Consider the following 26,361-nt stretch of genomic DNA (forward strand, 5'->3'; position numbering starts at 1 on the left):
GGCATAGCAGAGGGGGTGGGGCTGAGGCTGCCCCCCCAGGGCAGTGTGGACACAAAGCTGGTGGGTGGGTCATAGCACAGGGGGAGGGGGCAGTTTCCCTGGCTCCTCACCCACCCCTGGCATTCTGTTCCTAGTGATCGACTTGGTCGCAAGGTGCAGGTTTGGGCTCCTACCCAAAGTCTAGTGTCCGCAGCCTATTTTCGTGGCTGGGCAGGATGTAGTTGCCAAAGTAGGTTTTGGCACGATGGAGGGGCCAAGGGTCCCCCCTCAGTCTTACTGGGACCTGGGTCTGGAGAAAATATTCAGGGTTGTGCCAACATTGTCTGAAGATGGAAGACCAGGCCCTAATCCTGATACCTTTCATTGGGAGCTGGTAATATGTGCAGCTATTGGATTTTTTATTGTTCTCTTGTTTTTGTGGAGAAGTGTTCGCTCTGTTAGAAGCAGGCTTTATGTGAAGAGAGAAAAAAAGCTTGCTCTAAAACTTTCTGAACTAATTGAAGAAAAGTGTAAACTACTTGATAAAGTTAGCCTTCTTCAAAAAGAACATGAAGGCTTACAGTTATCTTTAAAGGATGCCAATTCTGAAAAGTCATCAAAAGAAGTACAACATTTGGAGACCATATATGAAATGGTGAATAGGTCCAAATCTAAACTTGAGGATAAAATTCTCTTTCTAGAAAAGGAGCTAAAAGAAGAGAAATCTAAACATTCTGAACAGGATGAACTGATGGCAGATATATCAAAAAGTACAAAGTCCCTAGAAGAGGAATCAAAAATCCCTCATATCACAAGTAGATGAAGCTAAAACAACCTTAAGATGATTTCAAATGAATGCAGAAGGACTAAAGGTAGCAATAAAAGAGGCTTTGAATGAGAATTCTGAACTGCAAGAAAGCCTGAAACACCTTTTACAAGAAGCTAAAGTATGGAAGGGAAAAGTGAGTGACCTTAAAAAACAGAAAATAATATTTGAAGACTCTATAGTACAGGCAGAACAAGTTCTGCATGATAAAGAAAATCACATTAAGTCTCTGACCGAACGCTTGCTAAAGATGAAAGATCAGGATCCTGTGCTTGGAGAAGACCTATCAGATGATGGTAACTTGGAGCTGGAGATGAAGAGTGAATCAGAAATTGGTGCTCACTCAGGTAATCAGCTAAAAGGAGGTTCAAAGGAACTGGTTTATGCTGCTGAGTTAAATGCCTCTTTAAAAACCTTAGGAGGAGAAATAAATCAAATTTATACTTTCTTATCTGAAGTAGATGAAACAAAAGAAGATCTTACAGAACGTATTAAAAATCTCCAGACTGAACAAGAATCTTTGCGGTCAGAAAATGCACAGTTTGAAAATGAGAATCAGAAACTTCGGCAGAAACTTAAAGTAATGACAGAACAGTACCAAGAAAATGCAACGAAACTCCACAGGAAATTAATAGTAGAGGAAAAGTGCCGGTTAGAGGAAGAGGAGAGACTTTGCAAAGTGGATAAAAGGATCAGCCTTACAGCTAAACAGCTGGAGACCTATAGAAAGCAAGCCGAAGATCTGGAGAAAGAATTGGATACAACCATTCATTATTATCAGCGACACAGTATTTCTTTTGAGAAAAAAGCACGTGATAATGCGCTGGCAGCTTGGAGAGCTGAAAAAAACCTCAAGTACTTAAAGTTAATAAATGTTCACAACAGACAATATTTTTTATCTCTAACTGCTTTTAGTTAAGCGATTATATTTTTGCTCCAACTGAACCTTAATTAAATTAGATTTCTGAGGATTATATTGTATAAATAAAGATGATTTAAATATGAATCTTATGAGTAAATTATTTCCATTTTATAGTATAACAATTTCATTAACCCACTATTACTTAAACAACAATGGGAGTTTTATATAATCTTGCAGTTGGGAATATTTTAAACTCCAAAGACTGTGCCTTTATGCCAAGAAATATATTTACTATGATTGTAGCAAATATGAAATACCTTTATGCTTTTATGAAATATTTAATTGTTTTAAAGTCTTGTTTGTCATTGGTGATAATAAAATCAGTTTTTCCATTATGAAAAGAATAGAGCATATTAAGAGTAAATAAGAAAACATGACTGAACATGTCATTTAACAGGAGATTTAAAAAGAAATTTCAGTTTTCAGAAAATTTTTAGGAATTGGAAACCACAATTTAAGCTCACTCTATCCCCATTTTCCCTTATATCTTATTTATTTTATGCCCATTTTCATAAAATTAAGATTTGCATTCTGCTGTGGTTCACTGATATGGGGGGTGACCTAGTCTTTGTTTTGCTTTCAGGGAGACTTTAGCTATACATACAACTTTTTAATTTTTAAAGAGTTTTTAAAATGTTACTTGAAAAAAACTTCAAAGCGTTTCAGTAAGTTTTGAGGTATGAACTGATAAAATGAAAACAGAGGTAGAAGGAATTAAGTACAGTTCAGCAGAACCAGGTATAATATCCATGCACATGAATCCATAAGTAAGAGAAAAAAGAAACTTTAAAAAAAAAAAAAAAGCAAAAGGACTAAGGAAAGATTAGGATTAGGGAGATATATAGGAACAGCTGGAGGAAAAAGCATGAAGTAGGCAGAAAAGGAGGAAGAAAAGACCTAGCAACTGGTAAACTGACTCATCCCTCACTGGTGGTTCATTTGTATAAAGAAGAGTGGCAGGTTAGTGGGAAAGTACTTAGCAACTCTGTTTACACAGACAACAGAAAGTGCCACTAGAGTGGTAAATTGAACCCGGCAAGGCCAACTGACCCTTTCACCTTAGTGTTTTATATTAGTCATCTTACTTACTGTGCCTCTGTTGATCTACACTGCTATGTGTTAGGACCAAATGCAATTATAAATCATTGTTACATGTATTGATGAATTCTGCCAATTCCACAAAGCACATCCATTTTATTTAGTGTTCTAAATACCTTCTTTTCTACTCTCATCTGGTTTTAAATAAACACTTTCAAAGGAAGAGAAGTTATCCCTATACTTAAACTACACATGTCCTTTATTAAACTATGAATTGAATATTAATCAAGTTTGCTGGCTTAAAGTATTTTTAAAGTGTTATATTCACCTCAAATTTCTTCTAGATAAATTAGGGAAAGATTTGAGAAAGAATAACAGATGGGCAAAAGTGTAATAAAGAAATACAAAAATTCACTGGTCTGTAAATCAAATCTTAAAACTGCTGCATAAGCAATACTTCTGTGATTAGAATTTATTATAAGAGAAACTTTGCATCTTAAAGGGCTATGTTTTTTTTAAAAATAGTGATAGATTTACTGCCAACATTTTTCTGCCTCTCAAATGCAGTCATGTCTTCTTTTAATTATGTACATTTGAGAGCAAGGATCATATCCTCAATATATTCTATAAAACCTAGAAAAGTGTCATGCACCAACTAAGTGTACAAATAATTGGTAAAAACATGTTGTGCAATGTTGACATATGTGAAAGTCTTGTTTCTGTGAAATACGGTAATTAACAAATATAGTTGTTCAGTTGCAAACAAAGGCAATTCACAAAAATATTTATTCATTAATCCCAACACACTCTTTTTCTCACTATCCATACTCCCAAAGGTACCGACATCATCCCACCATCAACTGAAATTCCACGTCAAATTTTCTCCTGGCCATATTATTTAACACTAAATCTTATTAGTAACTACTTTTCTAATTTCTAGTCAAATAATGGAAAAATACCAACAGATTCTTTTGAGGAGGGTTATTTCTTCACCCAGCAAAGATAACAGTGCCCTGAAAAGCTAACCCTTGCATTTAAAAAGCACAGGATGTTTCCCTGCTCTGTCTTTTCTCAACTCTTCCTACTGAGTAACAAAAGGCAAAAGAGCTGGAGAATTCTTCCTTCCTCATGAGAAAGATGCTATGCTGACTTCCTTGGTCATGTTAAAATCAGTGGGGGAAAAGGACAGGCACTGCAGCTTCAGTCTCCCTCTGAGTCTTTTCATGAATGCAGGCCACCCACTAGGGTCTCCTATTGCTCTTTTTTTTTCCCATAACAACACCAGCACAACCATGGCAGAAGCAATCAAAATAATCAGCATCAGTAAAGTGGCAAAGGGCCAGTGGTAAGCAACAGAAGAAGGAAGCAGCTCTAACCCCACATCTGCTCTCTTGAATGAGTTGGCACATGTTGGTGCTTTTTTGGAGGTAGGTAGAGACTAGAGTGGCTGAATAATATTACATTGTGTATATATACCACAGTTTATTTACCCATTCATCTGTTGAAGAACACCTAGTTTGGTTCCATAGTTTAGCTATTGTGAGTTGAGCTGCTATAAACATTAATGTGACTGTGTTGTAATATGCCGATTTTAAGTCCTTTGGGCATAAACCCAGGAGTGGGATAGCTGGGTCAAATGGTTGTTCCATTCCAAGTTTTCTGAGGATTCTCCATACTGCTTTCATAATGGTTGCACCAATTTGCATTCCCAGTGTATGAGTGTACATTTTCCCCCACATCCTTGGCAACATTTATTGCTGGCAACATTCTTCAGAGTATTCTTTTATTACTTTCACAGTAATTCTTTTTTTAAAAGCTTTTTAAAAAAATTTCAATTGTAGATGGCCAAAATGCCTTTATTTTATTTACTTATTTGTGGTGCTGAGGATCAAACCCAGAGCACTCTACCACTGAGCTACAACCCCAGCCCCCACAATAATCCTTTGAAGTGATGTAGAGTTAACTGTGATACATTGTTTCATTTCTGAGATTGGTAATTTATGTTTTGTTTTCCTGATCCATCTAGCTAAGAGTTCATCAATTTTGTTAATCTTTTCATAGGGCAAGTTTTGGTTTCAATGGTTTTTCTATTGTTTTTATCTTATGTTTCATTGGTTCCTGCTCTAATTTTAGTATTTCTCTTCTTTGTGTTTAATTTGCTCTTTTTCCCTCTAGTGACCGAAGGCAAAAGCTTAGGTTATTTTTCCCCCCAGTACTAGGGAGTGAACCCAGGGGTGGTTCACCACTGGGCTACACTCCCAGCCCTTTTTATTTTCTATTTTGAGGCAGGGTCTTGCTAAATTGTCTAGGCTGGCCTCAAACTTGAAATCCTCCTACTTCAGCCTCCCAAATCACTGAGATTATAAGACATGTGCTACCACACCCAGTGAAAAGCTTAGGTTATTGATTTGAAAACTTTCTTCTTATCTAATTTAAAGTTGATAAAGTCTCACAGAGGGTTTCAGTCTCTCTTTTTCTTTTGTTTTACAAACTGAATAATTCTGCTGGTATAACTTTAAGTTCACACATTCTTCTATCATCTCAAATCTGCTGTTGATCCCATCTAGTGAATTTTTCATTTCAGTTCATATAATTTTCAAGTCTAGAATTTCCATTTGGTTTTTATTTTTAAAGTCTGTCTTTACTGATATTCTCAATTTGCTGAGTCACTGTCATACTTTAAACATAATTCTTTATTTCTTTGAATATATTTACAATAGCAACTTTGAAGTATTGCCTACTAAATACAATTTCTGTGCCCATTAATGGACTTAATTGACTGCTTGTTTTTCCTGATTATGAGTGACACTTTTTTGTTCTGTGTTATATTTTTTGTTGAAAATCAGATCATTTGATAGTGTATTGGAGGTTCTGACTCTCCCTCCTACTCCCTATACATATGAGGGGTTGTTACTGCTATTTTCTGTTTGCTAAATTTCTTGCTGAGTACTATTCTCTGTAGTCTGTCTTCCCTACTATGCACAACTGCTGAAATCTAGGCTCAGGTGTTTCTGGATTTTTCTCCCTTGTTTTTATTTTAAGGCTTGTTTTCTAGATAATGTTCCTATGTCAGCATAGATTGATGATTAAGCAATCATTGGTCAGAGGCTGGGCTCAAACACCCTAGGCCAATAAGGTTTCTGCTTCTTTACTAATGGGTATGTCTGTCAACTGGGGAATTCCTTCAGTCTTTAGACATTTTATAAATCCCCCAATCTCACAGTTTCCACTGGACCCTCTTGTGTCTCTTCTACCTATGCTAACTCAGGAATGTATGAGTAGCTAGAGCTCTGTTCCCTCCTGAATATACATGCATCCTTGTGTATAGGTAAGACTTTCAGATGTTGAAGCCTATCGAGACCTACTAGACTGTCTCATTCTCTGGATCTGTTTTCTGGTTAGTCTGCTGGGCTATTACTTGCCCCACTTTTTGCCAACTACATCCAGAGGCTGGAACTGTTTTCAGTTTTACTTGGAATCACATCAAGTACATCTCCTCCAGCAGTGAAGCTATTGACCTCACACCTTGCATTACCCTGGCAGAACTACCTCCCAGAGTTCAGAAAACTTAACACCGATAAATAAGTCAATCCTTAAATGGGCAAAGGAACTGAAAAGGTACTTCACAGATGAAGAAATATGAATGGTCAACAAATATATGAAAAAATGTTCAACATCTCTAGCAATTAGATAAATACAAATTAAAACTACACTGAGATTCCATCTCCAATCAGAATGGCAATTATCAAGAATACAAGTAACAATAAATGTTGGTGAGGATGTGGGGAAAAGGTACACTCATACATTGCTGGTGGGACTGCAAATTGGTGCAACCACTATGGAAAGCACTATGGAGATTCTTCCAAAAATTTGGAATCACCATTTGACCCATTTATCCCACTCCTTGGATAAAATCCACTTAAAATCAGCATACTACAATGATGCTTCCACATCAAGGCTTATATCAACTTAATTCACAGTAACAAAGCTATGGAACTAAACTAGGTACCCTTCAACAGATGAATGGATAAATAAAATGTGGTATATGTACATAATGGAATATTACTCAGTCATAAAAGAATGATTTTTATGACTTTTGCTGATTAATGGGTGCCAAGTGAAATAAGCCCATCCCCCCAAACCAAAGGCTGAATGTTCTCTCTGTTATGTGGATGATAACACATCATAAGTAGAGGGGGTGGGGAGAATAGAACTTCAGAGGATTACACAAAAGAGAATGAAGGGAAGGGAGGGAGGATGGGACTAGGAAAGACAGTAGAATGAATCTGACATAACTTTTCTATGTTCACGTATGAATATATCACCAAACTCCACATCACGTACAACCACAAGAATAGAATACTAATTAGAGTAAGTTGCACTCCATGTATGTATAATATGTCAAAATATACTGTCATGTGTATCTAAAAAGAACAAATTTTTTAAAAAGATGCTACAAATATCAGTCATTAAGGAAATGCAAGTTAAAAAACAATGGAATACCCCTGAGTTCATCAGAATGAGTAAAAAACAAAAATGAATTACAGTGCCTAAATTATAAAACCTGAGGTTGCAAAGCATTAAGAACATTCTCATTCATTGCTAATGGGAAAGAAAATGATAGAGCCACACTGAAAGACATTTTGCTCGTTTCTTATCAAGGGAAAGAAGTCACCATTATCACACTCCCAGGTATTTGCCCAAATAATTGAGCTTTATATCTACACAAACCAGAACATGAAAATTTTCAGTTTTATTGATATCTTAAAAAACTGATGACGACGGAGATTTCCTTCAATAGGTGAACAGGGAAGTCAAATTTCATCCATACGATGGCATTAAAATGTTAATGAAGTCTCAATCAAGAGGTCCAAAGACATACATATATCATAAATGTATTTTGGTGATTGAAAAAAAACAGTCTGTAAAAGCTACATACTGTAAGATTCTATCTATAAGACAGTTTAGAAAAAAATAAATCTATAGAGGTGGTTACATAGATTAGTGTTGCCAAGGATTTGTTGACTAAATAAGTGAAACACGGAATATTTTTAGGGTGATTAATCTATTCTATGTAAACTCAAAAGTGGAAATATGACACTATATATTTGTCAAGGACATCAAGCATTACATCACAAAAGGGAACCTTAATGTATATGGTTAAAATATCACATAGGGAATTGAGGAAACTTCAGAAATAATTGAGAATATGACAAAAGTCTAATTGTATTAAAACGTGAAACAATGTTATGGAAGGCAATGGGAGAAAACTTTAAGTAACGTTGGACATGAGTCTTTTTTTTTTATTAAAATCTCTTTTAGTTTTACAGACTGCATTTTGATTCATTGTACACAAATGGGGTACAACTTTTCATTTCTATGGTTGTATACAATGTAGATTCACACCATTCATGTATACATAGGGTAATACTGTCTGTTTCATTCTACTATCTTTCTGTCCCCCACCCCCACTCACCCCATTTTCCTCTACACCATTCAAAGTTCCTTCATTCTTCTCTTCCACCTGCCACCCACCCTCATTATATATTGTCATGCACTTATCAGAGAAAACATTTGGCCTTTGGCTTTTTGGGCTTGGCCTGTTTCACTTAGCATATTCTCCAATTTCATCTATTTACCAAAGTCTAAAGGCAAAAACAACTAGTCATAAGTACTGTGCTCTAGTTGGGTGTGTGGGCTAGCCATTCTGATAACCATCATATGTATGCTACCATGGGAAAAAACAAGTAAATGGATGGCAAATGATGTGAACTGTTTCTTGTTGCTCATGTGGGAAGTTATAGCCCAGTAACATAGAACAATCCATATGATAATGGGCTAGATTTGACTATGTAAGTGTTAGCATATGTTCACCTTGATATACAGATGCTTATGTTATGGAAATTTTTATGGATAGGTATAAACATGGGTTAGTACAAGCACATATGTTTCCTTGATGTGTCAACACAGAGAACTGAGAAGACACAATTCCAACAGAAATGAGCACACCTAGACCTCAGTTTATAATACATTTTCCAATAAAAGGAACTACAGCTTCTTGGAGAAATGATGAAATCTCGCACTGGGGCAGAAAATGTACCTGAGCCTGGAACATCTTGTAGTGCCAGAAAGTAAAAATATGGATTAAAAAAATTAAAATTTAAAAACAAATGAGCAAACAAAAAACTCCCACAAGAACTGAGGAATTTCAAACGGACACAGGAGCCAATTGAGTTTCCAATGGTCAAAGATGAAACTATTTTAGCAAAAAAATTAAGTAGTACTGAATCATAAATCAAAGTATTAAAAAAAATCCACAGGTTAATGCTGCTATAGATAAATGACTGGATATATAAATAAACAGGGAGAACAGACAAAACTCCCCTGCTAAACAATTCCAAATAATTTATGTAGATACTACACTGTGGATGGAGTATAATTTCTCACACATTAAGTTTGGGCTGTGCTTAGCAACTTCTTTCCAAAGAGTGCACTATGAAAGGGTGGTAGGAGGGGAAAGTCACTTTACCCTGAATTTTACACCAATAGCAATAAGCATAAATGCATATTAACTAAAAGAAGGCAGTCTAAAAATGACAAGTATGACTGCATTTACACAGCATTCTGGAAAAGATAATACAAGAGAGACAATAAATAGATCACTGATTCCCTGGCACAATGATAATGCCACTTACCTCTGTGGTAAACAAAACAAAAAACATAAATGCAGTCTAATAGTGAGAAGAAGAAAAAAAATATCAATTCAGGAACAGTTTACAAAATATATGACCAGTATCCTGCCAAATTGACATGGCCATGAAAATAAGGGAATTCTGAGAAACTCACTCTCTAGAGGAGTCAAAGGAGCCAGGACAACTAAATGTGATGTGTTATCATAGATGGGATCTTGGGACTGGGGATGGAGCTTAGTGGTACAGTGCATGCCTAGGATGTGCAAGGCCCTGGGTTCAATACCCTCCTGTACAGGGGAAGGAAAAAAGATAGGATCTTGGATCAGAAAAAAAGATGTTATGCAAAAAGGGAAATTTGAATCACGTGTAGACATCAGTTAATATTAATTAATATTAAATTCTATAATTAGTATTAACTCAGTTAATATTTTATTAACCTGTGTCAATGCTGGTTCATTGTGACAAAGGAATTGGACTATGCAAGATGTTAATAATAGGGAAAACTGGGGGTGAGATTTGGGAAAACTGACAATTTTGTGATTTTTAGGTAAAGCTAAGCCTAATCTAAGATTTAAAAAATAACAATAAAATATTATTTTGCTGTATAAAATATTATTTTGCTGTATTATTTTTGTAGTAAAGGTCTGTGCAGGACATTAAAGAAATGAATAGAATGGAGTCATAGAATGTTTTACAAAGATGGTAACCCTTTCTTGAATTTAGTCTTGAAGAATATGTGGAATCTAATAACAGAGGGGACATTGAAAAGGAGAATTTATACAAAGGTCCTGCAGCACATAGCTGTACACACCTGAAGAAATGTAGTTAATTTGGCAAGGTGAGAACCATCAGGCTAGAGAAGGAGGAAGGGCTCTGTCCTCAAAGTCCTCTGAGGAGGATCCTTTGAACAGGTTTACCTTGGAAACTGATAAAACTATAATAGCTACATTCATTTGTTACTACTGTGTTCCAGATACCATTAGATATTTTAGCTGCATGGTTTTTGATCCTTACAACAAACACAATGTTAGAGTTTGTTCTTTAAAACATCATTCTCCAAATCTGGAAATCAGATTGGAACAAAGCGAGGCTGGAGGCTCTTTGGGGAGGTTAACAGACATAAATTTTCATCTCTTCTTGTCTCTTGGTTTTATTCTGTGTGCTTGAAAACTACTCTAGCTCTTTACATTATTGACTAAGGCATGCTTTGATTGTGGTATCTGTCACAGCTCACTGCTTAATGAGGGCTTGCAGGTCAGCTTTCACTGTTCCTCTATAGAGGGGCTGCTCCTCAGGACTCACACTGCCTTTATAACATGAACTAGTTCTTTCAAACTGGATCATTTAGTGACAGAGCACACTGGCATTCTCTTCTGAGCCTTTACTCTAGCATTCATGTATGTCCAGAAAATCATCTTCCTTGCTTATTTTGACTGGTTGAAATTTTGTCTAATTCCCTGGGTCTGCTCCAATATAGTCCTTCCTGATGAGACCTACTGGATACTACCAGGAGTGACCTCTCCCTCCAATGACACCCCAAGGTCTACTATCTTCCACTATAACTAGTTGGATGCTGGTAATAGTATTTCCTATGATTTCATAAAGACCTTGAAATGTGAGAACTCTGTGTAAACTCTGTTTCCCTGACAATGTCCTTTCCACCTGACACATGTAGAATACATCATTAGAAGAGAAAATAAGGTAATGGAAAGTGATTTATTTTTAACATTAAAAGGAAACATTTACTTTAGTGTTTCTTTGACACATAATAAATGCCCATTTTACTTTGATACAAGATTTATCTAGTTTGCTTTACTGGAGTCGATATATTACTTTTAAATGGATGAATTCAAAGTATTAATGCCTTGATTCAAGGTGTTTATGTAATAGTTGTTCTGATAATAAATGAGGAAATATGTTGTTTCAATATAAGAATTCTAAATTTGATATATTGTACTTTAAAAAATATCACCCCATTTACTCTAAGAAATCTTGAGCTTATTAAATTTCAAAACCAATACAAGATAGAAGACTTCAAATGACATTGTTTTTCCAGAATTAAATTTTTGTTTTAAATTGACAGATAAAATTGTATTTCTTTTGTACAATAGAGTGTTTTGAAGTGTGTATACACTATGTATACATAGTGTGTATACAGACATTGTGGAATGTGTCAACCTAGTAATTAACATATACATTACCTCTTACAGTTATTGTTTTTATGCTGAAAATACTTTTCATCCACTCAGCATTTTTAAGGAATACAACATATCATCAATAGCAACAATCACATGTTTTATAGTACATCTCTTGAACTTATTCTACCTAACTATAATTTTGTATTCTTTGACCAACCTCTCTCCAATCCACTGCCCAAACTTCCTCACTCCTGGTAATCACCATTCCATTCTGTACTTTGAGGAAGGTCAGCTTTTTCAGATTCTTCATAGGAGTGAGGTCATTATGGTATATGTCTTTCTTGACCTGGATTATTTCACTTAGCACAATGTCCTCCAGGTTTATCCATGTTGTTACAAATGAAAGAATTTTATTCTTTTATTTTTAAGGCCAAATAGTATTCCTGTGTGTGTGTCCTATATTTTCTTCATACATTCTTCTATAGGTAGATAGAAGATGATTTCATCTCTTGGCTATTGTAAACATGGGAGTGCAGAGGTCTCTCTAACATACTGATTTTATTTCCGTTAGATATGTACCCAATGGTAGGATTGCTGAATTGCTGAATTTAGTTTTAATTTTTTGAGGAATTTTATGAATTCTATAATGGCTACACTAAATTACATCATCTGTTTTTTTAATTAGAATTTAATGTGAGCACAAAAATTATTTCAAATTGCCAGTCCATATTTTAAAATGCAAACACATGCTTAAATACATTTGAAATTAAAAATGGCTAAAAGATTAATTTTCTTCCAGAAGTCTTTCAACCCAGCTGTAAAAATCAAGTAAAAAAATACTAATGAAACTTGAGGTGAATCTCATGGAATTTGAAACTTGTCCTCCCCCCACCTTAGGTATCTGACATACCTTGTATCATCTGACATACCTATGAATAAGGTTATTCTTCCACAGAAAGAAATGCTGCTTTCCTAATAGGAACCCGAAAACAAAGTTTTAGAAGAAAATAACTGACATATATTCAAGTGAGACAATTTATAAAAACAAAACTGCCTGAGACCTAATTATGGTGATATGCAAGCATCTTTTTTCACATAAGATGTTAGTAATGATATTCAGTCTAATTTACAGACATCTGGCTAAAATGATATACTAAGTGCAATCATGAGTAAAGAGATTAGATCTTGAATCTATTTTAATGCTTTGGCACTTTCAGAATTTGTGTGTTAGGAAAGGTTTCAAAATTGGGATAAGAAGACAAAAATTATGAATAGTAAATAATCAATTCCATATATTTTATTTGAACAATAAGACAATTACTTGAATTATTTCATTTTTGTTGGCTAAAATGGTAAAAGTAATAATATTCTACAAAGTATTAAATATTAATACAGCCAATTTAAACAAAGAGAAGTTGCTGAAAAATTCTGGCAGTTAAAATACTACCTTTCTTTTAGTTAAAGATTATGCAATGATAGGAAAATATATTATAACAGAGAAATGAGTGTTTCACACTAACACTGTACTTCTATTTTTAATCTTCTATTATTTCCTTCTCTCTGTCAAATAATGCAATGTTGATAACCATGTGTTGGTGCCAGGTTACATGTATGGATGAAGAACATCATTTTATCAGTCTTACAATGAAAATAAGATATTATAAACTGGGAGTTCACTTAAGTTTTAAGTGAGTTCTTTAGAAAGTTGCTATTGATATGCATATGTTTATTTTCACTTACCTCAAACAAAAACTGCTATCAAACTATTGAAGTGACTAAATATATCTGAAAGAGACCAAGAATTTGTTAATAGGTCACCTACTTGCATACTCAGTCCAACTTCAGATTTTTAGCATCCCTCGTGATATCTATCATGATAATATGCAATGGGGTATACCTATGGTTTGAATAGCATTTATCAAGCATTTATCACTAAATTATCATCTTTCTGAGGTTAACAGTTTACAGGGGAAAGAACATTTTCAAGTTCACTAAAAGGCAGCAAGGTGTTCAAAACTCAGAAGTCTTTGTTTTGACCCTGAGGTTTCATTTTCTATCTTTGATTAATATTGTTGTCCAGAACTTTTCACTTTATTCAAGTTTAGATATCAAGTTCATTGCTCCAAATCTGTGCTTGAAACGATAGAATCCATTTGACTTGAACTCCATCAATTTTTTCTCACCCAAATCATGCATTATCCTTGCTCTATGTGTCCCATTTTGGCAAGAAGGGACATTTGCCTTCATAACAAGGGGACTCTATATGTGTTTTTAATTCATTTTTCTTTACTAATATGAGAGTTTTGCTCACTCAAAAATCTCAGAGACAGTGTTTCACTAAGTAAAATTTTCCTTCTTGGGAAAATTTTCCTACTAACTTGCTTAAAGTATTCCTACTAACTTGCTTTTTTCCCTCAACCCTAGAACGATAGACCAAACTTCCTTATTATTAAAATAGAAAGAGAAGAAGGACTGACAGAAAGAGAGAGGCGGGGGGAAGAGGAAGGAGGAAGGAGAGAGAAAGACAGGAAAAAAGGAAAAAGGGAAGGAAGGAAGATGGAGAGAATAAGAAAGGAAGGAAGGAAAAAAAGAAGAAAGAGCTGGATGCAGTGGTGCATGCCTGTAATCCCAGTGGCTCTGGAGGCTGAGGCAGGAGGATGATGAGTTCAAAGCCAGCCTCAGCAAAAGTGAGGCGCTAAACAACTCAGTGACACCCTGTCGAGTGCCCCTGAGTTCAATCCCTAGTATCCCCCGCCCCCTCACACACACACACACACACACACACACACACACACACACACAGAAGAAAGAAGGAAAAAGGAATGAAAGGAGGAGAGAAAGAGGGAAGGAATTCTATTCTTGATTTTTCTAACTTTCACCCCCTTTGAAGACAAGGTTCGTGAAAGAGTGTTATTATGCACGTGTTTTCTTCATTCCAATTCCCATTATCTGTCTTAACTTACTGCACACTGTCTTCCATCCCCAAAATTATTGAATTGGTTATCTCAAAGGTGGTTTCCTAGTAGTAAAGTCCTACAGATCCTCCCTCATAATCCTCTCTCCTTAAGCTACAATTTAACTCTTTTCCCTAGAAAGCTCTAACTTCTACCACACTCTCTCCTCTCTGCTGTCTATCTCTGGTCCCAACCAAGTTGTCTTCCTTACATTTCTATTTTCACTTTCCATGGTGAAGAGTTTCTACTCTGGGATGGAATGAGAGGATGGAAAAGTTTGAGGAGGCAAGTTGTGTGTACACAGAAGAAATGTCACTGAGATATGGAGTTTGAATATTATAAAGAAGTACCCCTTTGTCTTCTATTTAATCTGAAATGTGATATTCTTGTATTGAGGATGATAGAGAACATAGCTTGAAAGTAGAGTTAAGGGAAGGGAAAAAACTTTATCTTCCCAATGAATAGAAAAAAATTAATTAAGAAAATATGATTGCTAAGAAGTCTTGAATGCCTGATTTAGATTGGAAGGCATGACATCTTGGTAGTAATGACCTACAACACTGAGTAGTATTTTCAATAGTAATGTGCACAATTTCAGATAGACATAGAAACATGGTCAGATTGATCTTATATGAGATATTCCTTTACTGAATGCATTAGAAGGACAAGACTGGAGGAAATTAAGAGTATTTGTGACCTAAAGTGTTATGCCACCTGCAATTCCCTCAGTGCTTAACAAGGATTCCGCTGAGTAATAAAGACGTTTGCAAAGTCTCATCTCATTGGGAATTTGGGTTGTAGGCTTTCCTTCCTTGCTTGCTTAATATGTGTAGGTTTACTATTAATATTTTATGTATTTTCCCTGAAAACAGGGGTCTTAACAGAACCAGGGTTAAAACATAAAAACCAGACTAATAATGGAACAGTGACTTCGGATTTAGTCACTTGTAATGAAACTCTGAGTAACCAAGAATGATATGAGAAAATACAAAAACAGATTCTAGCTGCCAATCCCCTGTTGACAGCTCTCAGATGACTTGAAGCACACAGGCAAATAACTCCAACCCCATCAGGAATGATTAACAGGAACAGAGGAAATAAAGAAAATAGAGTTCCTACAGTTAAAACACCTAATGGCAATGCTTATTTAATGAAAAGCCATGACATCCTGACCCAGAGGGATGCCTCTTAAGCCCCTGGATATAGATACCTCCCACGGGATATTTAGATATAAAATCAGGACATGTTATAGTCTGGTTTGAAGGTAAACATACAAGAGTACAAAATATTCCATTTCTTAAAAGATTAGGATTTACTAAATGCTGTAAATACTATTGGCCACCTATCCCCTGGAGAGAAGTTCCTCAACGTTAAGTTCACACAGTATAAGATGATATCATATTATTGTTAGCTTAAACTATCTAGCACTTATTAACCACAGCAGTAGCCACACGACTGACATTTACTCAACCCTGCTGAACTTGTCTTATCTTTTATGATTAGTTAAGCAATATTAATACATTGTATTGTTTAGTTAGGTATCACAAGTAAGCAATTACTAAGAATAATTAGAATACTTCATTGTCTAGTCTAGTAATGATTATACAAGATTTTTTTTTTTTCCTTGTGACCTTTTCCTGTTCTGGAAAAACATGTGTAACTGTCAACCTTTTAATGTATAAAAAGCTGGCTGGAAAAAATAAAATTTAGAACTTAGCATCCATTCCTTCAGTCTGTGTTGCTTTGTTCTCCACCGCGCCTACTGTCACCTACTTCCTCACCTAAGACTGCCACGACCCCTGCTAGGGCTGGACCCCAGCACTAAAGCAACTGAATGTTTTACTCTTGATGTAATGACTCCTCCAATGCCTGTCCTGCCTATGAGAGGAATAGACATGGGCGTACTCATCAACATTGTCCCCCAAATGCAGGCAAGGATAGGCATATTGGGTGTGTGTATTAATTAAAAGCATTTACAAAATGCAAGACTGGTTCTATCTGCAAGTATGGTCTCTCTTATTACTATTTTATCACCATATCACATCAAGGGGAGAGCTTTGAGACTGTTTACTTTATGACTGACTAAAAATGTTATTTTATCCTAACATAAGACAAAACATTTTGACTGTCAGAGATAAGGAGATATCATATTTGTTTCTACAGAGCGTCTTAAGAGAACATCTTTTCTCTTTCCTGAAACCCCTTTGATTTTTAATAATTTTCACTTTCAAACACTCTCTTGTGTTGGTTAATTCTCCCATGTGTGTTTAAATCTGAATTCTGTCCTCTGTATACAACATCTTATTGGTCACCATCAGATAAAACTCTTCTAAGTTGAAAATATTATGACATTTAATTGTGCTCTTTACTCTTGCATCTTATACAAAATTGTTTTTAGTTTTATTATTCTTATATGTTTGTTTCTTAACTCTTTGGACGGGGAGGGGGTGATGCTAGGAATAGAACCCAGGGCCTTGAGTGTGCTGGGCAAGTACTATACCACTGAGCTACGTCTCTAACCCGTTTCTTAACTCTTTAATGATTTCAATATCTCTCAGTCAGCTCTTTCCCAGGCTACTAACATCATTATCATAGAAAATAATATTCCACAAAAGCTCTGTTTAAGATGCTGGGAGAATCTTCACATCATTTGCATGTCATCTAAGCAATGGTTACATTTCTGTTTCATTCTTTACTTTGAAACCTTGCTGCCAATTTGCTTATATCTTTTTTCTCTTGATTTCACATGCCTAAAATAGATCATTTGGTACAATTTCAGTGTCTAGTTACATCACATAGCATTATTTAACTTTTGGTGGTAACTCCTTGAAGCCAGGATTCTTTTTAGAGTTAATGAACACGTAAAGGAAGTGAACATTTGAGAGTTAGCAGAAAGTGCAGGTTGAGGGTACACAGTGGCATTAGAAGTAGCTGCCATGGGTTCCTCCTTCCTAGCCACCAGGGTGCAAAAGGGAGCACCAGCTGTCAAGCACTTCCTGTTCCATTGTCTGCTCCTGCTTTTCCTCTGCAGGGTTTTGTGATATTGCAGGGGTGTGATATCATGAGTTTCAATTAAGGAAATTTTAGTTGGTGTGCTCTAGGCTTGACAAAGCATAGGACAGAAAAATTTCTAGGCTTTCAATAATTTATTCCTGTTTACAATACCATATCAGTTGTCGAGATTTGATTAGGCTGTTATTGGACATCTGTTAGTAAATCAGGCATACTTATCAAATTTTGGGGCCCAGTTGGGAGCTGGAACACATTAATAAAACTTAGCATGAATGTTCATAAAAAACAAGGTAGAGGAAAATTACCTATTTCAAAAGGACAGGATGTTCTCCTTCCTTAAAGGCTTCATGGCCCTCTAGACTGAACAGAAATCTCAATGGAGCAATTCTGGGCCCTGTGTGATCCAACCACCCAAGGTCTTCATCTTATCTCCTGCTTTAACCAGCATGAACCTATCATTCCAGAAAGGCCAACCTACTCCTCTCTGAACTGCAGGGGGGAACATATCTAGAATTTCTATTTTTTAAGCTACAAGTAAGTGATTTGACTTGAAATTATGTTTAAGGAGATAATATCTGTAGGAAATCACAATACTTTTTAATGACTTTAACTTTATTTTTTTTTTTTTTTTTTACATTTGACTTTAACTTTAAAAAACAATTCTCAGGGTTAAAATCAAAGCATGACCCAAAGTTGTTATTTCACTTGATGTGATATAATTTTAGGCTTAAAGATAAATTTTCAACTGAAGAATTTATTACTTTTATGATTTTTATGAGATTCTCATGATGACCTTGCTATGCCTGGGTTTGGTTTTTTCAGAATGTGATGCCATTTCCACCAACACATCATGTTTTATTCTAACATGAGCTACTATTTGCTCATTATTTTACATGGAATAAAAGCAACTTTCTTAAGCTACTTTAGAATATTTAGAACATTTTTCTGCATTTGGCTAACATCTCTTTCTTCTTTTAATTAAGGAAAAAAGGATTATTTGGAACTTATGGGTGATAACCCTGGGAAGTTTCATTTTCTATTCTACAACTACTTTTTATATCAGGGAGATCTATGGGAATCTAGGACTTCTCACTTTGAGGAAACCTTCAATAAGAGTTTGTACTGTAAACATGGAAAGGATCTTCCTATGTTGTTAAGGGAAATAAAAAAGATAAAAACAACATTTTTGATCTTCATATACTTTTTGTTAAGCATATACAGTTTGAATTTATTTATTGTGCACCTAATATGTGCTGGACACTAAATAGGACACAGAAACAGAGTAGGAACAAAATAAAGCCCTTCTACTTACAAAGTGCATGTTCTAGTGAATGTGTTCCAGACTTTGGGAAATGCTAGAAGTCAAACCATTCTGTGCCAATGGGGGCACTACCCATGCTTTGACCAACAGTGGTGATGTTTGTCATGTCAAGATGTTCTTGGAAGAGTCGATCTTAAAATGTCCTTGGAAAAGATCAGTCTGAGAATCACATATGAGAATTTAGAAACTGTGACTAAAAGTTCTCTTTTCTCTTTGACTATAATTCACTTTAGACCAGACTGTAAATCTTAATATGTCTACAGAAATTTTTTGTGTTAGGGATGGTGGCCACCTTCCCTAGTGAAAACCAAAGTTTTCTAAGACTTAAGTACAAAGTACAGCTGGGCATGGTAGTGCATACAGGTAATCCTAGTGGTTTGGGAGGCTGAGGCAAGAGGGTTATGAGTGCAAAGTCAGCCTCAGCAAAAGCAGAGCACTAAGCAACTAAGTGCTAAGTGTCTCAGTGTCTCTAAATAAAATACAATACAAGGCTGGAGATGTGGCTTACTGGCTGGAATGCCCCTGAATTCAATCCCCATTACCCACCATCCCCCAAATAGACAAGCTGATCTGGACTACAAAGGAGTCATACTTGCTCTGCCCTTGCTACTGCTGTTACTAAGAATCAAGTAAATCTTGAGAAAAGCACAAGTTCAAGAGATCACAGGGGGAACTTATGAGGTGGCATAGGCTTCATAATACCTTGTAGGAGTGGTGACCTCCACTAGGGTCAGAACAATGGTAGTTGAAAGTCATCATGCCAAGAAGCAGTGGTCTTCAAAAGGGCAATGGAGGACATGGTAAGGATGTGGGCCTCACAAGCAGGTAGGGAGAAAGGGACTTCAGATACTGGTTCATGATTAGTCCATGAATACTACCAGATACAAGGAGGTGGGAAGACACTGAATAGTTCCAATAATAAAGCAAGACGGGGCTCACGCCTTCAAAGACTAGACAGATGTACCATAATTTTAACAATGCCTACCTCAGAGAGCTTTTTATGAGTACCTTTTCTTTTTCTGTATTTCCCAAATTACTTAGGGAGGACTTCTAGTGCTTTCTTAGAATCCAGAATATTTTAAGAAAAATGTCTACACTACAAAGTCCTATATATGACATCTGACATCTATCCCTAAGCAAGGACTGCTGAACCTCTTGATAAGCACTTACTAAGAGGCATTTGAAGAAATACCTAGCAAGTCATTCAGTGAAAGCCAAGGGTGTACCAGTGAAGCAGGCAGGAACAGAAATGACCCATCAATTCTCACACAGGAGCCCACGGCAACACGTGTTATGGTTTAAATATTAGGTGTTCTCCAAAAAGTAATGTGTGAGATGATGTAAGAAAGTTTAGAGGTGAAATGATTGGGTTAAGGAGCCTTAACCTAATCAGTGTTAATCACCAAATAGGGATTAATAACTGGTTGGTAACTGCAGGCAGGTAGGGTGTAGCTGCAGGAGATGGGTCATTTGAGAGTGTGCCTTTGTGGTATATATTTTGTGGGCTGAGCTTAGTCCCTCTCTATCTGCTTTCTGGTGGCCATGTCCTGAACCACCTTCCTCCAGCTCATGCTTCTGTCATGATGTTCTGCCACACTTGGGCCCAGAGCTATGGAGCCAGTCATCTATGGACTTAGATCTCTGAAACCAAGAGCCTCCAAATAAACATTTAATTCTCCAAAACTGTTCTTATAGGGTCTTTCTGTCACAGTGGTGAAAAATATTTTCATAGATGATGCTCAGCGAAGGAAGTATCATATTGTCAGGTCTGTGGAAATAGGTGAGTGACCTCGGCAGTCTGAAAACCTGACACTTCCTCTACCCAGGGCCATTCAGTAGAATCAATGACACTTGACAGATCCTCCTCCAAAAATTTGGTTTAAATCAAAAGAAGAGTTATTGATAGAAAATGACACTAAATAAAGGTTTATAAGGAAGAAAAAAGCAAATAGGTCAACCAGCCATTATAAGATTTGGGTGATATCATAAAATGATTTTACAAATGAGTTGTGGATTTCAAATGTATTTAAGCATGTGCTTGCATTTTAAAATATGAACTGGCAGTTAAGAATAGTTCAGCTAATTAAAAGTTCTCTGGTCTCAGTAGGAGTGTTCAAGTTCTACAAGAGAAAAGGCAGAAAGTATAATTAGGTTTCCAACCACTCTCTGTATTTTCCTTAACTGTTGGTAGCTCAAATAAAAAATAATTTTAAAATAACCCCCATCAGATAAGAATGAAAGAGGGTGCAAAATTCTGGGATTTGCTTTTATAGGTGCACTTTCTGGCCAGAATAAACCAAAAGGAGAGTCAGAGTACCTGCAACAACTCTAGTAGATATATTGTGTTGACCTCACATCAGGTATGAGTCTCAGATCTACTCCCCATCTCTGCTCAGAGTCTTGGTCTACAATTTTCACTGTAAAGTAGATATTTGCTGGAACTGAATGTGTTTATGTTTTGAAATCAGATGTGTCTGGTTTTTAATACTGGTTCTTATTAACTTTATTTAACTTTTATTAACTTTATGATCTGAGATTCAGCTTTTTTTATCTACTACTACTTTTTTTACCTACTACTTCATGAAATTTCCTTTTTTGTTTAAGATTGAATGACATACAAAGGGTAATGAAGGGAAGGGGGGGACAGGAAGAGGAAAGGCAGACTTTCCTATGTTTCTATACGAATACATGACCAATGTAACTCCACATCATGTACAACCACAAGAATGGTAGCCTAATTAGAAAAAGGTATATTCAATGTATGTATCATATGCAAAATATACTCTACTGTCATGTATATCTAAAAAGAACAAATAAAAAAAGATTGAATAACATAAATATGGTGCTTGGCACATAGTTGATATTCAGTAAATGTGAACTTTCTTGTCCCCTTTCCACATAAACAAATGAAGTAGGAGAAATACAATTCAGCATGGTACCTGGGGGCACCCCACTAATTAATGTTCATGCATGATAGTTCTTTTCACTGCAACTGTATCAACATGAGTAATGGAGGTAGGAAGAAAAGATAGTCAAGTTCAAACCAGAAAGAATCCTCTATCAACAATAAAGATGACCAGAAACATTGGCAGGCACATTGGGGGTAATATCCCCTATTTTCAAAATGAAAAGCCTCAATATATGAACTTCAGAAAGACCTTTCAATACATTCTGGGTTTGGAGTTTTAGGTGTATAGAGCACCTGCATAATTATACTAATCCATGAAAATAATAGTCACTTGCTCCATGATGGAAATATGGTATTTAAATGCAAATGCAAACCAATAAATAAATAAGAGAGGGAGAGAAAGAAAATAGTATGACTAGTTAATGTATTAAGACAGTTGTTCCCTATGTCTGGATGTGACTGGATAGCACTCACTGGTATCGATTACTTTGAATGTCAGACCTCATAGACCAACATTTGTAGACTTTTCACTTTGTGATTAAGGACCACCAAGAGAGAGATTTCTGGTGATATTAAATGTACAAGAGATAGTAGTATCTATTATCTTAAAACTAGTTTAAATTAATTGCTCTTGTTAGAGGTGAACTTAAAGTCTCTCTGATCCATGATTTATTGTATATTATCGTCAGTGTTAAATGATGCTGTAAAAACTCAATGTTTTAATACAATGCTTTGTTAGAACTAGAACAATAATAATGAAGTCACTTTTATTTCTTTCCTATTGAAATGACAGACCACAGAATAAAAAAAAATGTAAGTTTTTATAGGCTCATAAGTTACTTGGTGATATTTGCAAGGATATTTTTTCAAATTTATTCTTTTTTGTTACATACAACACCAGGATACATCCTGACATTATCACAAAGGTGTGAAACTCAACCCACTCCAATTCAATCCCTAGCACTCCCCCACCATTCCCCTCCCTTCTCTCCACTGAGCTCTCTTCAAACCACTTACAGTTTACTCACCGGGCTACATCCATGCAGGCACATATGAAAGTTCATTCTGCTTCATTCCACCATTTTTCCCTTTCTGCGAAGGTATTTTAAATGCTCCTATATTCTTTCTGTCGAAGTAAGATTATTGTTTGAAACAATTTGAAGAACACACAGAAAATAATTTAAAAATTTTACGTATAATACACATGTTGAAGTTTACAGGAAATGACTTCAAATGCCTTTAAGTGTTCCCAGAATGCAGTAGGTAAATGTTACATTAATTCCAAGAAAATCAACTGCATTTTTCCAAAACATTGCAATGGTCACATGGGGCCTTGTCTATCTCAAGATAGCCAATCATCTATGAAAAAGCAGAAATCAGGTCTGAAATAACTGTTCAAAAGGGAGCAGGTACACAGGGTAGAGACTTGAATACCAAGCTTCTACTTCAAGGATTTTGTGTGAATTTGGATGATCCCAAGTTTCTCTCTGTTGATTTTCCAATTGTAAAGTGACTAAATATTTGTCTGGCTACTGCATGATATTGATGTGATTACAAAAAAAAAAAAAAGTCTATTTGAAATGGTTTAGCAAATCATAAAATGCTTAGCAAGTTCAAAACATTGTCAAGAATAACACAGACATTCTATCCTTTCTCAGTGCTGATGCACCAATGTTCTTAGGACCATGACCTCACCAACTGTCTAACCGCATCTGTAATATACAGAGACCATTTATAATGGAGTTTTATTAAATAACAGAATTTAGATTATTTTCTTTAGAAGATTTGTGGCAGTTATGAAAGGCAAATAACAGAATCTCTCTATAAAAAACAAAAACAAAAACAAACCCCCCCCCACACACACACAAAAAAAAAACACATTAGGCAGGTGCTAAGAGCTAAGAACACTCAACCTTGAACCTTCCCTGAAGAGTTCCATGCCATTAAACCCAAAAGGAAGTGATGTTAGTGTTGAAGAGTGAACTCCACATCTGATTTCCCCAGGTCTAAATCCAGTCCCCACTCCAAACTCCACATCTGGTTCCCCAGTCCAAATCTATAATATGTATCCTTTGTAGGGTACTTATTATCTTTTCACTTGGAGTTGCCTGATTACTAAAGAGGTGGTTAATGAAAATACCTAGGTCACATGGATTAAATGAGTTAATTCATGTAAAACAGTGACACAGGGTAAGCATAGCAAGCAAATTTGAAAGACACATCAGAATTACTGGCTAGAAATCTCAAAAATCCAAAGGACAAATGATCTCACTGATAAGCAGAGGATGACACATAATGGGGGGTGGGAGAGTTGCAAGAATGGAGGAAAAAGGGACTGTATAGAGGGAAAAATGGGGTGGGGGGGTGGGGGGAAAGAAAAAAATAACAATGATTCAAACATCATTACCTATGTAAATGTATGATTACGGAAATGGTATGCTGTTACTTAATGTACAAACAGAAACAACATGTATTCCATTTGTTTACAATAAAAATAAATTAAAAAAAATGAAAACTTGAAAAAAAATTACTGGCTAGAGGGGTACTTTTCAAACCATATACATGTGGAATTCTGATCATAGTGCTGATTCTGTTGCAATTACCCAACTTGCATGTATGAATATTTTATATCTCTCAGATATATGCACAATATAAATTGTGAACTGAAATAGCCACAAGATAGGTTTCTTTGTTCATGCTTTTCTCCTCCTGGAAGAATTTTACTTATCTTTCAAAGTCCAATTTTAATATAATTTTCCAAGTACCTCTGTTGTGTTTCTATCTTATTAATATAAATTTTTAAAATACTGGCTATATTATATGATGTTTATTTGTATCACCACTGATTCTTTTGTTACTCTATGAACTATGACCAGAAGGCTCAAATACTTTGATTTCTCATTTTCTATTAACTTAATAAACATCATAGAGTGATAGTGAAGGTATTAGACTATAAGGACTCAAATTTCTTGCTGCTCTAAATATCATAAATTTTATTATTTTATTAAGAAACAATCTATGTATTAAAATTAATTGTTGCCTTTCTACAATAATTTTGGTAATACTAATAACCTGAAAAAAATGTTCATTCCCTCTGATAAAAAGAGAAAATCTAAGAATCTACATTAAGGAAATAACCAGAGCTATAATTTTTAAAAATTATGAATAAGGATATTCAACAGAACATATTTAAGACAAATGAAACCTGGAAAGAGTCTAATTTACTATAAGAATCAAATTACTCTCATTAATTAGGGCACAATCATGAGATGGATTATTATGAAACCAACCTAAAAGTTTTTTAGAATATATTAAGTGGCATGGGAAAGGTTTCCACTACAATTTTCAGTGAGAAAAAAAATAAAAAATACAAAAATACAGATGCCCAGTAAATGGAATGAGGAATTCATAGACTGAGTTTTCCCCTTTTTGAAAACACATAGCAATGAAAGGTAACATAAAAAGAGGAAGTTAAACAGACATGTTATGTTTTCAAAAATGTAAACATTTCCTTGGATCAAAAATAGTACAGAAGCCTAAGTTAATAAATAGGACTGAAGATGATTTTGGACTGTGAATGTGGAGGGGGAGGTGAAGAGCTGAGTTTGCCAGGAGTCTGGGGTAGGGAGAGTACACCCAGGAGGCAATGGAACCAGCCTAACTACTGGAAACTCTGCTCTGTGCCTGGGCTCCCCAGCACATGAAAGGAAGATGAAAATAGCTACAATTCTCTGCTACAAACCATGAGCAGCTATATGCCTGAGGCACCAAGAGTAGGTGGACAATTTTCCAGATCTGAGCTCAGCCTAGTCATCCGCTAGCTTGGAGGCTGGATCTGCAATACAGTGTGCCCATAGGGTAGAAACCCATATCAGGGCAGGTGCTGCTGATGAAAGCTTTGGTTCTCACCTGAGTATCAAAGGCAGTTGAAAAAAAATCAAAAGAGGGTGAAGAATTAAGACATCAAGGAAAGAGAAAGAGTGAAGGGCATCACAGTTCCATAATTCTACCGATGTAACACAGAAGCAGTCATACGTAATACACAATTAGTTGTACCTGTGTTCCAATTGAAATTTGTCTATTAAAAAGTGGCTGAATTTAGCAAATAGGCCATAACTTTCTGATACCTTTAAAATCAACACAACATCACCACAAAAGGAACTTATGAGTGAGCATACAATTTATAAAAATGAGTAAATAAATTAAGGAATTATGCAACAGAGCAGTGGCCTGTGCTCATTCATCAGTACCTGTTTCTGTTGACTTGAGTTTTGGTCAACTCACCTGGGAGACACTGAGTGCTTTATCAAATTTGAGTGCTTTATTATAGTCTAGATACCAGCCTCTAAAAGTTGAGCACAGTATTTACCAGGAAGATAATAAATGGAAGAGGAATTCATTTCAGATAAAACAAAAACTAAAGGGGATGTATTCATGAGATAAGGAAAAATAATATTAAAAATAAAAATGAGAAATTGGGAGGCAAAATAAATATAATAAAATATATTAGAAATTTTGGAAACAAAAATGATAATGATTTCAAAAACTACATGGATAGTAACATAACACCA

At 35.6% G+C, this 26,361-nt stretch overlaps 1 long non-coding RNA gene across 2 annotated transcripts in view; it reads right to left on the reverse strand.

Moving 5' to 3' along the window:
• Positions 1–26,361, reverse strand: part of LOC124974087 (uncharacterized) — a 49,548-nt gene that overhangs the window by 11,360 nt on the left and 11,827 nt on the right. For both annotated transcript variants that reach the window (XR_007106745.1, XR_007106746.1), the window contains exon 4: positions 22,819–22,916. This is a non-coding gene — a long non-coding RNA (uncharacterized LOC124974087). The remainder of the gene's footprint in view (positions 1–22,818; positions 22,917–26,361) is intronic.

Source organism: Sciurus carolinensis, unplaced genomic scaffold (genome assembly GCF_902686445.1).
Source record: "Sciurus carolinensis unplaced genomic scaffold, mSciCar1.2, whole genome shotgun sequence".
Lineage (NCBI taxonomy): Eukaryota > Metazoa > Chordata > Mammalia > Rodentia > Sciuridae > Sciurus > Sciurus carolinensis.